Raw genomic sequence first — 10,198 nt, 5'->3', positions numbered from 1 at the left:
GTCATCCCAACACCTAATGTACTGAGGGACGAGGAAATCTCCAAGTCTGAAGGCAAAGCCTTCTTCAAAGGCACAGTAGGAATGTACACTTAGACAGAGTCAAGGAGCTCTGTGGGGTGGGCGACCTTGCTGGATAGAAGCAGAACTTTCTGGCAGTCTCCTCATAGACCCAGAAGGAGCAAACTCTGAGCCATCGTCTCGGTGGCTGAAACCTGATGCAAAGCTCAGGAGCCTGGAGGCCGAATGGGGGCCGATGTCATCCTCGTCCCTGGCGTGTGAGCTCTGCCCTCAGCCCTCTAAACAGAACCTTCGGAACAGAAGAAGGCACCAACTGGTTTCCTTCTTGGTGAACTCATCTTCTATAAGGCTTTTCCTTGTCCTTCCACCCCCTCCCCGGCTCTCTCCCTCCCCCTACCCAGAACCCGCAGTCCCCTGGCCTCGCAGCCCTGCTGCCCTCCTTGCGGCTCCTGCTGGTGCCCTCTGCCACACTCGGTCTCCACCGCCTCCCCATGCCACTGCCCTACGAGGAAATGGCATCTGGAAGCATCAGAAACAGCAGATGCAAAGATGGCAGAAGCCCCGCAGTGAGAGGGGAGAACTCTGCTTTATTCTGGCGGTCTCTTTATGCGTCTCATCACTTCTCCAGCGGGAACTCAGGCCCCCGAATGTCAGTGACTCAGCCGGGCAGGCTCAGCATCGCTCAGCAGTGAGGAGCTGCTGAGCAGTTCCACGCTAAAACGACTGAAAAAATGAAGCAGTTCCTTCGTTCATTTTATGTTTCAAAGTCCTCTCCCATTTAGACTTTCCCCTCAGTCCACCTGAAATAACGACCTTCTCTCGTACTGTGCACATCCGTGCCTCACCAAGGGCAGGAGCCGTGTGTCCAGGCGGCCAGCGGAGGGGCAGCTCTCGGGCGGGTTTCCCCCGTCCCAGCTCAGGATGATCTGGGGTCTGCACTCCTCAGACTCCCGCCCTCCCTGCCCGCTCGTGGGAGAGCAGGGTGTGGGCGATTCCTGGGTCCAGGACGACAGAGGAGCTGACATCTTCACAGATGTTCCTGGTGATTTTGATAGATACTCAGATTCGGACTCATCGCTCCAGAGAACATAACTAGCTTTTCTTCTGAATTCAGAAATTAGCTAGTTTTCCTAACTCTGGCCTCTCAGACTCTCTGAAAGCCCCTGCTTTCCCTGCAAAGGGAGGGACGGCTTCGGCACGTCTCCCCGCTCTGCTGCACACACGTCCCTCCTCCCCAGCCCTGTTCACAGCCAAGCCCATGGCTCATTGCCCGGCTGGTGGGCAAGTCCTAGCTGCCCAACAGCTCTGCACTCGTCTCTTTAAAATTCTTTATCCGAATGTGCTGGAATGACCATTTGGAGTCGCTCTCATGTTTCTCTGCGATGTGACACTCATCCGAAGGGAAGGGATCATGTGTGGAGGAAACGTGCCCCTTTGACAGAGATGTTATTTCAATGGGTTTCCTCTTTCAAAGGACTCCCCTTTATCTGAACTATCGCATTGTTCCTAGTTCCATAAAAGCAGGGCAGCAATTGTGATGGAAATTTGCATACACAGTGTAAATGCTCAGCTGCTTTGTTGTTTGAAAGGGGCTGCTCGAGACTAGCTGGCTCAGGTGAGTCCTGGCCCTTCATTCAGGCGGTGGATGCAAAGGCTGGTCTTGAACCAATGCCTCCGCCCTCTTCCTTATTCAGGTTACACCGAGGAGGAAGCGTGCGCCTCGGACCAGCTGGTCTCCTCATGCTCTCAGAGTCCCGGAGCTTGGCGTCGAGGGCCTGGCTCGCCAGTTCTTTGGGCTCATAATCTCACTCTTCATCTCCTGGGAGAGTTCACTGATCCTTCTTCAAGCACAACAACACCTTTTTTAGTATTTACTTTTCCCACCTCACAGGTGGACTTCTGCTCCCATTTACCGTATTTCATAAGAGATTAAGGACCACTCCTGGGACACTCGAGGCTGAAGACATAATGCTGGTCTATGGGCAGCAACCCGTGAGGCATTCTTGATGGAGAACATTTCTGAGTGGCCACCACAGAAGATAAAAGAGAGCATTTCTAAATTTGGCAAGAACTTAAAGTCACAGTAGGAATATAAGTGTTACTGCGTGAAGCATAGTATTTTAAACATATTAAAGATACTCAAACACAATCACAGGTTCAAGAGATTTTCAGTTTGTGTGTCCCTGTGCTAAAACTTACAGTTATACATATTGGCCCAAGTGTAGGCCACACTGCCCAGTATCTGTGAACAAGGTGGAGACATCCATTTTTCTCATAAAAGACAAGTGGCAAAAAATTAATGTAAGGCCGCAGGGTCTAATGAACAATGGGCTAGAAACTGGGAGATCAGCGTTCGCATTCCAGTCCACATCACTTGTGTCTTTGCACACACCCCTCGCTCCCACATGTATTTTTTTAATGAATGATAATAGTGAAAGTAGGCAGACTGGAAGAGATTTTAGGGACAACTTCACCAAGTCCCACATTTAATAGATCAAGAAGCTGACCACTAGAGAAGTGAACTGATACCACTACAGAACCGGCAATTCTTAACATAACAGGCAAAATCCCATGCTTTCTGACTCCTGTCGGGGCTCTTTCTCACTGTGGCCTCCACTTTATCACCCATCACATGGGAAGATTAATGCTTATCCTATCCACCTCCTAAGAGTCTTAGAAAAATCAACTGAGATAATATGTGGCTTGGATTGAATTATCTCTAATGTAAAGTGGGATTTGAAGACCATGCATTGGTTCTTTCCCAGTTTTCCTTATAGCAATGAATGTCCCCACCCTCCATTCTGCTGCACAAGATAAAAGTCTTGACACTTCCCTTTCTCACACCCCCTCAAATCCAATCCATCACTAAATCCTGTTGAGTTTCTTTCTAAAGGCCTCCTGAGTTTGTCCACTTTCACCATGTCTGCCTCACCATCCTTGTCTAACCACCACCGGCTCTCACTTGGACCACGGCAGTGCCCTCCTAACTGGTCTTCCCTCATCCGCTCTTACCCCCTTAAATGAATTCTCAACACAGAAGGCAGAGGGATCTTTAAAAATTCAGTCATGTTCCTGACCTTCTAGCTTATGACCCTTCAATGACTTCCATTGTTTTTGAAATAAAATCAAAATCCTTAATCCATTTATATAGTCAAAGAATAAAATGCTTAGCAATAAGTTTAACAAAAGAAGTGCAAAACTTAAACTCTGAAAACTACAAAACATTATTGAAAGAAATCAAAGAAGACCTAAATGAAAGGAAAAACACCTCATATTCAGGGACCTGAAGACTTAATATCATTAAAATGGCAATACTCTTCAAATTGATCCACAAATTCAATGCAATCTGTACCAAAATCCCAGCTGGCTTCTGTGCGAAAATTGACAAGCTGATCTTGCAATTCACATGGAAATTCAAGGGGCACAATAGCCAAAACATTCTTGAAAAAGAAGTACACAGTAGGAGCACTCATGCTGTCTGATTTCAAAACTTAGGCAAAGCTACAGTAATCAAAACAGTGTGGTAATGGCATAAGGATAGACATACACATCAACGGAATAGAACTGAGAGTCAAGAAATAATACCCTCACATTTATAGTCAATTGGTTTCCACAAGAGTGCCAAGACAATTCGATGAGAAAAGAGCAACGTTTTCAACAAACAGTGCTGAGAAAACTGGATGCTCATACACAAAAGAATCATGTTAGACCCCTTCCACATACCATACATAAAAAATTAACTCAAAATGGATCACAGCTCTAAATTTAAGAACTAAAACTACAAAACTCCTCAAAGAAAATATTGGAGAAAATCTTTGTGACCTAAGTTAGGCAAAGACTTCTTAGATATTATGTCAAAAGCCCAAGTGAGAAAAGAAAAAAATCGATAAATTGGACATCAAAATTCAAAACTTTCGTGCTTCAAAGGATACCATCATGAATATTAAGAGAACTCCATTGAATGGGAGAAAATATTTGCAAATCATGTTTTGACAATAGGCTTGTGTCTAGAACACATAAAGAACTCACAATTCAATAGTAAAAATACAAATAACCCAATTTAAAAATGGGTTATGAGTAAGGATCAGTTTCAGGCAGAGCATAAATCAGTCATCAAATTACGGGACTCCTGGGATGAAAGTACTCTAGGAATTCAGAGAAAGGAACAACGCGTGCAGGCTGGAGGGCTGGAGTCAGAGCTCTGTCCTTCGGGGCGTGATTGAAAACACGATCTCCAAGTTATAGGACCTGATGTGCCCAGTAAAATTAAACTCGCTGAGTAAAGTTTGAAGAGAGAATGATCTGGAATTCTAGGCCCTGGCATCCTGTTGGAGGAATAGTAAGGAGGCCACTAGGACAGGGCAGAGCGAGGAAGGGAGGGGGCTAGGAGACAGAGAGGGAGGGTAGCAGGAGACAGTCGGTTAGGGTCCCCAGGCCGGTGCACTGGCTTGGTTTCTGACTCTGAGTAAGATGGGGTGTCAGCAGATGATTCCAAACAGAGGGCCGTGCTCTGACTTCTGTGCGATGTCAGGGCAGGAGCAAGGAAAACAGTGAGGAGATGGTTTGCGCTGGCCCAGGAGAGGGAGCACGGTGGCTTGGATCAGGGAATAAAGTGGAAGAGGCGCGAAGTGGTCAGGTTGCCGACATAGTTTGAAGGCAGAGCCAATGAGATTTGCTGATGATTGGAAGTGGGGTGTGAATGACAGAGAGGACTCAAAGATGACTCCAAGGGTTTTCCGGAGCAAAATCGGGCCTGGAGTTGCCATTTACTAAGACCTGAAATCCTCTGGGGGAAGCTGACTGGAGCAGAGGAGAGGAGAAGTTGGATTTTGACCTTGTCAGATTCGAGATGCTAATATAGATACCCAAGAGGAGACGGCAAAGCAGGCAGATTTTCAAGGAGTGTGACCAGCATTTGAAAATGCCTCCCAGGGCAGAACCTTTCAGAGTTTGCCTGAAGCTTTAGGTTCCCGGTGACTCCAGGAATTCCCGCACAGCAATTCCCAGAAGACGCCAGGAGAGGCCACATCTGAGCGTCTTCACTTTCATCCCCAGGCTGTTGATTCCGGTCCTTTTGGATTTCTCTTTGTTTGATCTGTCCAAGCTATGCGCAGACGAGCCCCCATCCTAAGGCTGTTCTTTATCCTTTATGTGGGCATCTTCTTTAAAAGAAGAGAGACTATTACACACAGTAATTTGCTTTATGATTTAAGATGTTGGACGCCTCCTAGGTTGAAGAGCAAACTGTCTAACTGTGGGAGAGTTACCGAAGTCCAGATATGGCAGGCCTGCTGTCGGCTCAGCTGGGATTTTAAAAATACACATCATCATTATTTCATAAAAGTACCTTTGGAATTTTTAAATCACACAACATTTTCACGTGTTATATTTCATAAACCAAGCACCAACTCGGGTCCTAAGGTTGGCCTGATAAACCCAGATGCTAATTTTTTTTTCCAAGGGAAAAAAAGGAACACACATTTGAAGATTGTCTACTGTGTGCCACACTCTTTTATGATATCTGTCTTAATCTTCCTTTTGAGAAGAAAACTCAGACCCAGAGAGATTAAGTAACATACCAAAGGTTACACAGCAGAGAAGTGGCCAAATCAGAAACAAGAGAATCAGTATGTCCTGCTCCATCGTGCATCCCAGGTTTGTACAGCATCCCTCTGCCCCACAAAACCCACCCAGCCCTTTAGCTCTCCTGATGTGGTCAAAGGAGTTCCCCTCAGATCAATCAAATGTGCATTGACTCAGAGGAGGCAAGTTCCTCCTGAGCTCTGGGATATGAGACCTACGACACCAAGGAATGAGCAATAGCTTTCCTCCATTTTGTGGGAGGATCTTAAATATTTGAGATGTTTTGGTCCACAACTTCCAAGTTCATAGAGTGGAACGTGTGGAGCCTGGCAGAATCTTCAGCAGCAAAGGCATGATCTGCTAAGGACTTCCATCGCAAACACACAAATTTGTGCTTAATAACAAGGCACAGCCTAGTGGTGGGGGGAGTCGGTATCTAATTTGATCCCCATTTTACAGATGGGGAAAACAAGGTTCAAAAATGTTAATTCACCCCAAACCCGCACAACTAGCAGCCATAACTGGGCCTTTGCTTTGTGCAGCTGCACAGCTTACTCCCAGTGTTTCTATGAGTAACGAACAGCACGTGCTTACATGGAATTTACTAGGAAGGAGGCGCTTGTTGGCTAGTTCAGCCCTCCATCACCCCACGAGGTGGGGGCTTGTATTGTCAGCCCTGTTTCACAGATAAGAGGCTACAGCACAGTGATAGCCAGTAACTTGTTCAAGGTCACGCAGCTGCTAGGAGGCTGGTTCAGGACTCACATCCAGGCAAACTGGGTTCACTGTCCATGTGCCATTGACCACTGAACCAAGACCCTTTTTCTGTCTATCCGGCAGTGCCAGAGTTGGACCAGGTCATCTGACTCCAAGTCCTGGGTTCTCTCCATGCCTCTTTTGCAAAGCCTGGGTTTCAGCCCAAGGGGATGAGTACAGGAAGAGAAGGAGAAGAAACGTTGGGTGAACGCAATCTGTGGCAGGCTCGCAGTTCCGCAAGCAGGTGGGACCGGCTCCCACCCTTATGACTCTGTGGGCAGCCAATGAGTTGTACAAATACAGACCCAGCTGAGTGATGCCTGGGAGATTGGCACTCTCTCCTTCTCTCTCTCTCTCCCTCACACACACACACACACTCACCTGCTGCGTGTTAGAATTCCCTCCAACACCCTAAGACAGCCCTGGCAGTGGAGGAAAAAAAAGCAAAGATCCGTGATCGGTTTGCAGTTGCCAAAGGGACGGGTTTGCTGGCAAGCAATGAAGAGAGGGTGCACTCTGTGGGATCCTGGAGCTGGGACAAGCTGGGCAACACGGTTGTCTCTTCCTGAGGGTGTGAGTGCGGGGGCCGCAGCAGAGACATGGCACCAGAGGAGTAAGTAACGCGTGCGGAAGTGGATCTGCCCAAATCAAAGGCAAGAACTATGGGCACACTGATTAGGAAAACAGCCATTCTGAAGCGGGGGCAGAGATCGTGTTTCTCTTTCATGTGGAGCCAAAAAGAACTTGAGCCTGTGTTGATGGTGCCTGAGAAAGGCCGGGTCATAGGGGTGCCGGCACTGTGGCAGGAGGTGCTGGCCTGGCAGCCTGGCAGCCCGACAGCCGCATCCACACCCAGATGATGGTCGAAGGACCTCAGCTGGGACCTGCCTCACCTCCGGCACCTCTCACCTCGGGGGGCCCCCTGTGTCCACACAAAGCCTGATGGATCCTATTGGGCAACTCACTTGGAAAGATCCAGGGCTTTCTTAAAGAGCCCCATTAGCCTCAGGAGAACAGGAAGACCTTCCATTCTCGACTACCTGCCATGGCACAGCAATACTGGGGCAGTGGGACAAGGTCCCGGGAATGGCCAGTGATTAGGAAAAAGGAAAAGAATGAGAGAGACACACAATGAATAGGAAATGAGCAAGCAAAACACCTCCCCAAATGTAAACAGTGCACGGTGATTCTGGCCCGGGGCCCAGTCATATACAGTCTGTTTTTAAGGGTTTTGAGTTGTAGCAGGAGGCAGGCAGGAGTTCTAGGAGCAAGACACTAGGATCACCAGTGAGGAGAGAAGTTGTAAAGAAGAAATTCAACTCTAAGTCTCTGCGGTCTCCTCCCAGCCTCTCCTCACTCCCCACTCTGAAAAGAAGGAATCCATGGATCTCACACTCGGCTGGTGTTATCCGCCTGGGACTGCACAGAGCTAATGGGGTTGTGATGGGCAGAATGAGGTACAAAGGGAGAAGAACGAGAAGCTGGCAGATTCCCATTGGACAGGATAGAGAGGGACCGAATGAGAGGACGGACCTGAGGAGGAGGGAAAGTGGGCAATGAATTTAATATCCTTCTGTAATTTGGGGGCTAGCGTATGTGTTTCCTTTTATTCATTTTATTTTTCCATTGTTTCATTAGTTTCATTTTTTAAAAAACCTCCGTAAACATTTAAATTCCTTTTCAGTTAATCTCCATATTGGATTGATGTCTCCCAGTGAGACAGTGGGCTCAGATGAGCCACAAGGCAATTTTCTTAAGGCTTCATTTCCTCTTAAACTCCACGACCTTAGAGATGAAGGAGCCAAGGCTGAGCCCAGACTCACACGATGTTCCTGGGGGTCTGGGCCTCCCTGGGGGGTCCGGCGAGAGGGGGGCCGGGGAAGGCAGGGGACAGAGCGAGAGGCCCGCCTCTGTCTCAACCAAAATTGCTCCACTTTAAAAATCTATTTCACAGATAAAACAGGACTTAGTATAAGGCTTTCTTTGTGAAAAAAGAAGATTCCTCCACTAAGAGTTTGAAAAACAATGATTTAGTCCTTGTCCCTTATCTTATCAAGAAGTCAACCAAGCCCTGGAGTCTGTGACTTGCCCAAGGTCCAGTTGCTTAGTTTTGAGCCAGCACCAACCCCAGGGCAGCCTTGCTGCTGTCCACCTGCCTCTCCATGCACATTTCTGCCTCTGGACTCACACGCCTTTCCAATCCACCCCTGTGCTCTGCTCCCTAGCTGGGAGCAGCCAATTGAGGCTTTCTTTGGGAATATGAAAAACAATATATAAAACCTTGAGAGAAACTATTCCACAACAGCTACATCTAATATATACAAATGCCAGCACACCAAATAGCACACCAGCTAACCAGAAAGAAAAAGTGCACAGCCGTCCAGCACCTCATCTTTACTCCTAGAGAGATAAAGTTCTATGTATTTGTTTACTTAATTCTAAACTCAACCATGACCTTCTTCACACAATTCCCTGCTTAGTCCCTGTCTAGCAAGGTGCTGGAAGTAAAGAACATCTTTCCTTTGCTCCCTGGCTGAGGGCTCAGCTTCACCACCAGCTCCACCAGCTCCTGGAGGCACCTGCACGCTCCCCTCTAGCATCTCAGGCCCAGCAGGTGGTATCAGCCAAGTTTCCTGGGAGCTACTTCCCTCATTAAATAAAAACAGAGAGGGTCATGACTCTGAGAGGTGACCTGACCAGCCTGAGGCCCATTAATCCCCGAACTGCCTCCTGTTTCTCTCCTGTTCCCCGAGTGGTGTGGAAAGGTGTGGTTGAGACATCCCCCGCCCCAGCTGCTGTGAATTATCTTCAAAGACTCACTTAGAGCAAAGGATTGAGCAGGACTCAGGAATGCGGGTTCGTAAAGAGGTGAGGCGTTCTGAAACACAACCAGCACGTGCTAAACAAAACTGTGCCGCTTAGCACACCAATTATAAGCTAAAGAGCAGCAGCCACAAAACAGCTTTCTTCACGCCGAAAAACCTGAAATAAGCAGGCAGCTCAGACCCAATTTGAAATGCATCGATTTCACTTCAACCAGCATCAACCAGAGGGTTGCCATAATTACAGCCAATTTAAAATTTTACATTTCACCAATCCAAAAAGATCACATTCGACCCTCATCTTTGGGTACCTTCCTGACCGGAACTGTGGTCCGGGGAGGTTTTCCCTCTTTAGGCTCTAGGGGCCAGGCTAACCCCCACCTCATGTCTGATGATGGGGACTGGGCGTCCCTGTGTGCTTCTGACTCACCTGCGCTGAGCTCACAGTCCAGTGAGGGAAATAGAGTCGTGGCGTACAAGCAGAACAGAAAGACAATCACAGCTGCAAAGGAGAAGTGATTTATTCTGCCTGGAGCATCGTGAAGACTCTCTGCCCTCCTTAGAGGGCTGGATTTTCCATGAGTGATAGGAGGTCTCTGGGATGCGGGGCAGAAGGAACAACATGTAAGAAGACATAGACTTATGAGAACGCAGGGTCCAGTTGGGGGAAGGCCAAGAGGTTCCACGTTGCTGGCGCAACACTGGGCAGGTGATGGAGTCAAGGGAGGTAAAGACGGAAAGGTAGATGGAAAGAAACTGTGTTTGCCACATTGGAGACAGTCAGCTTTATTCTGGAGATAATTTTTAAATATATGCATTCATTTTTTCTTCTTTCCAAATTACAAAAGTAATACATACTCATCGTGAAAATTTAAAGATTTTTAAGTGGTGGGAAGAATCACCCATAATCCTACCTCCAGGGAGGACAACCGTCAACACTGTCACTCATTATTTCAGATAAACACACACGCGTATACACACACACACACACACACACACACACACAGGACCGATTTGCA

General features: G+C 47.6%; 1 long non-coding RNA gene across 1 annotated transcript; it reads right to left on the bottom strand.

Moving 5' to 3' along the window:
- Nucleotides 1-585: 585 nt before the first annotated feature.
- LOC138917361 (uncharacterized) lies at nt 586-7,187 on the bottom strand. The gene is made up of 2 exons (XR_011425228.1): nt 6,739-7,187; nt 586-5,321 (listed from the first exon to the last, which is right to left on the bottom strand). It is a non-coding gene; the product is annotated as an uncharacterized lncRNA (long non-coding RNA).
- Between the last annotated feature and the right edge of the window lie 3,011 nt (nt 7,188-10,198).

This window comes from Equus caballus, chromosome 14 (assembly GCF_041296265.1).
Source record: "Equus caballus isolate H_3958 breed thoroughbred chromosome 14, TB-T2T, whole genome shotgun sequence".
Classification (NCBI taxonomy): Eukaryota; Metazoa; Chordata; class Mammalia; order Perissodactyla; family Equidae; genus Equus; species Equus caballus.
The sequence above is the reverse complement of the archived record's forward strand: the minus strand, read 5'-3'. Positions and strand labels throughout refer to the sequence as shown.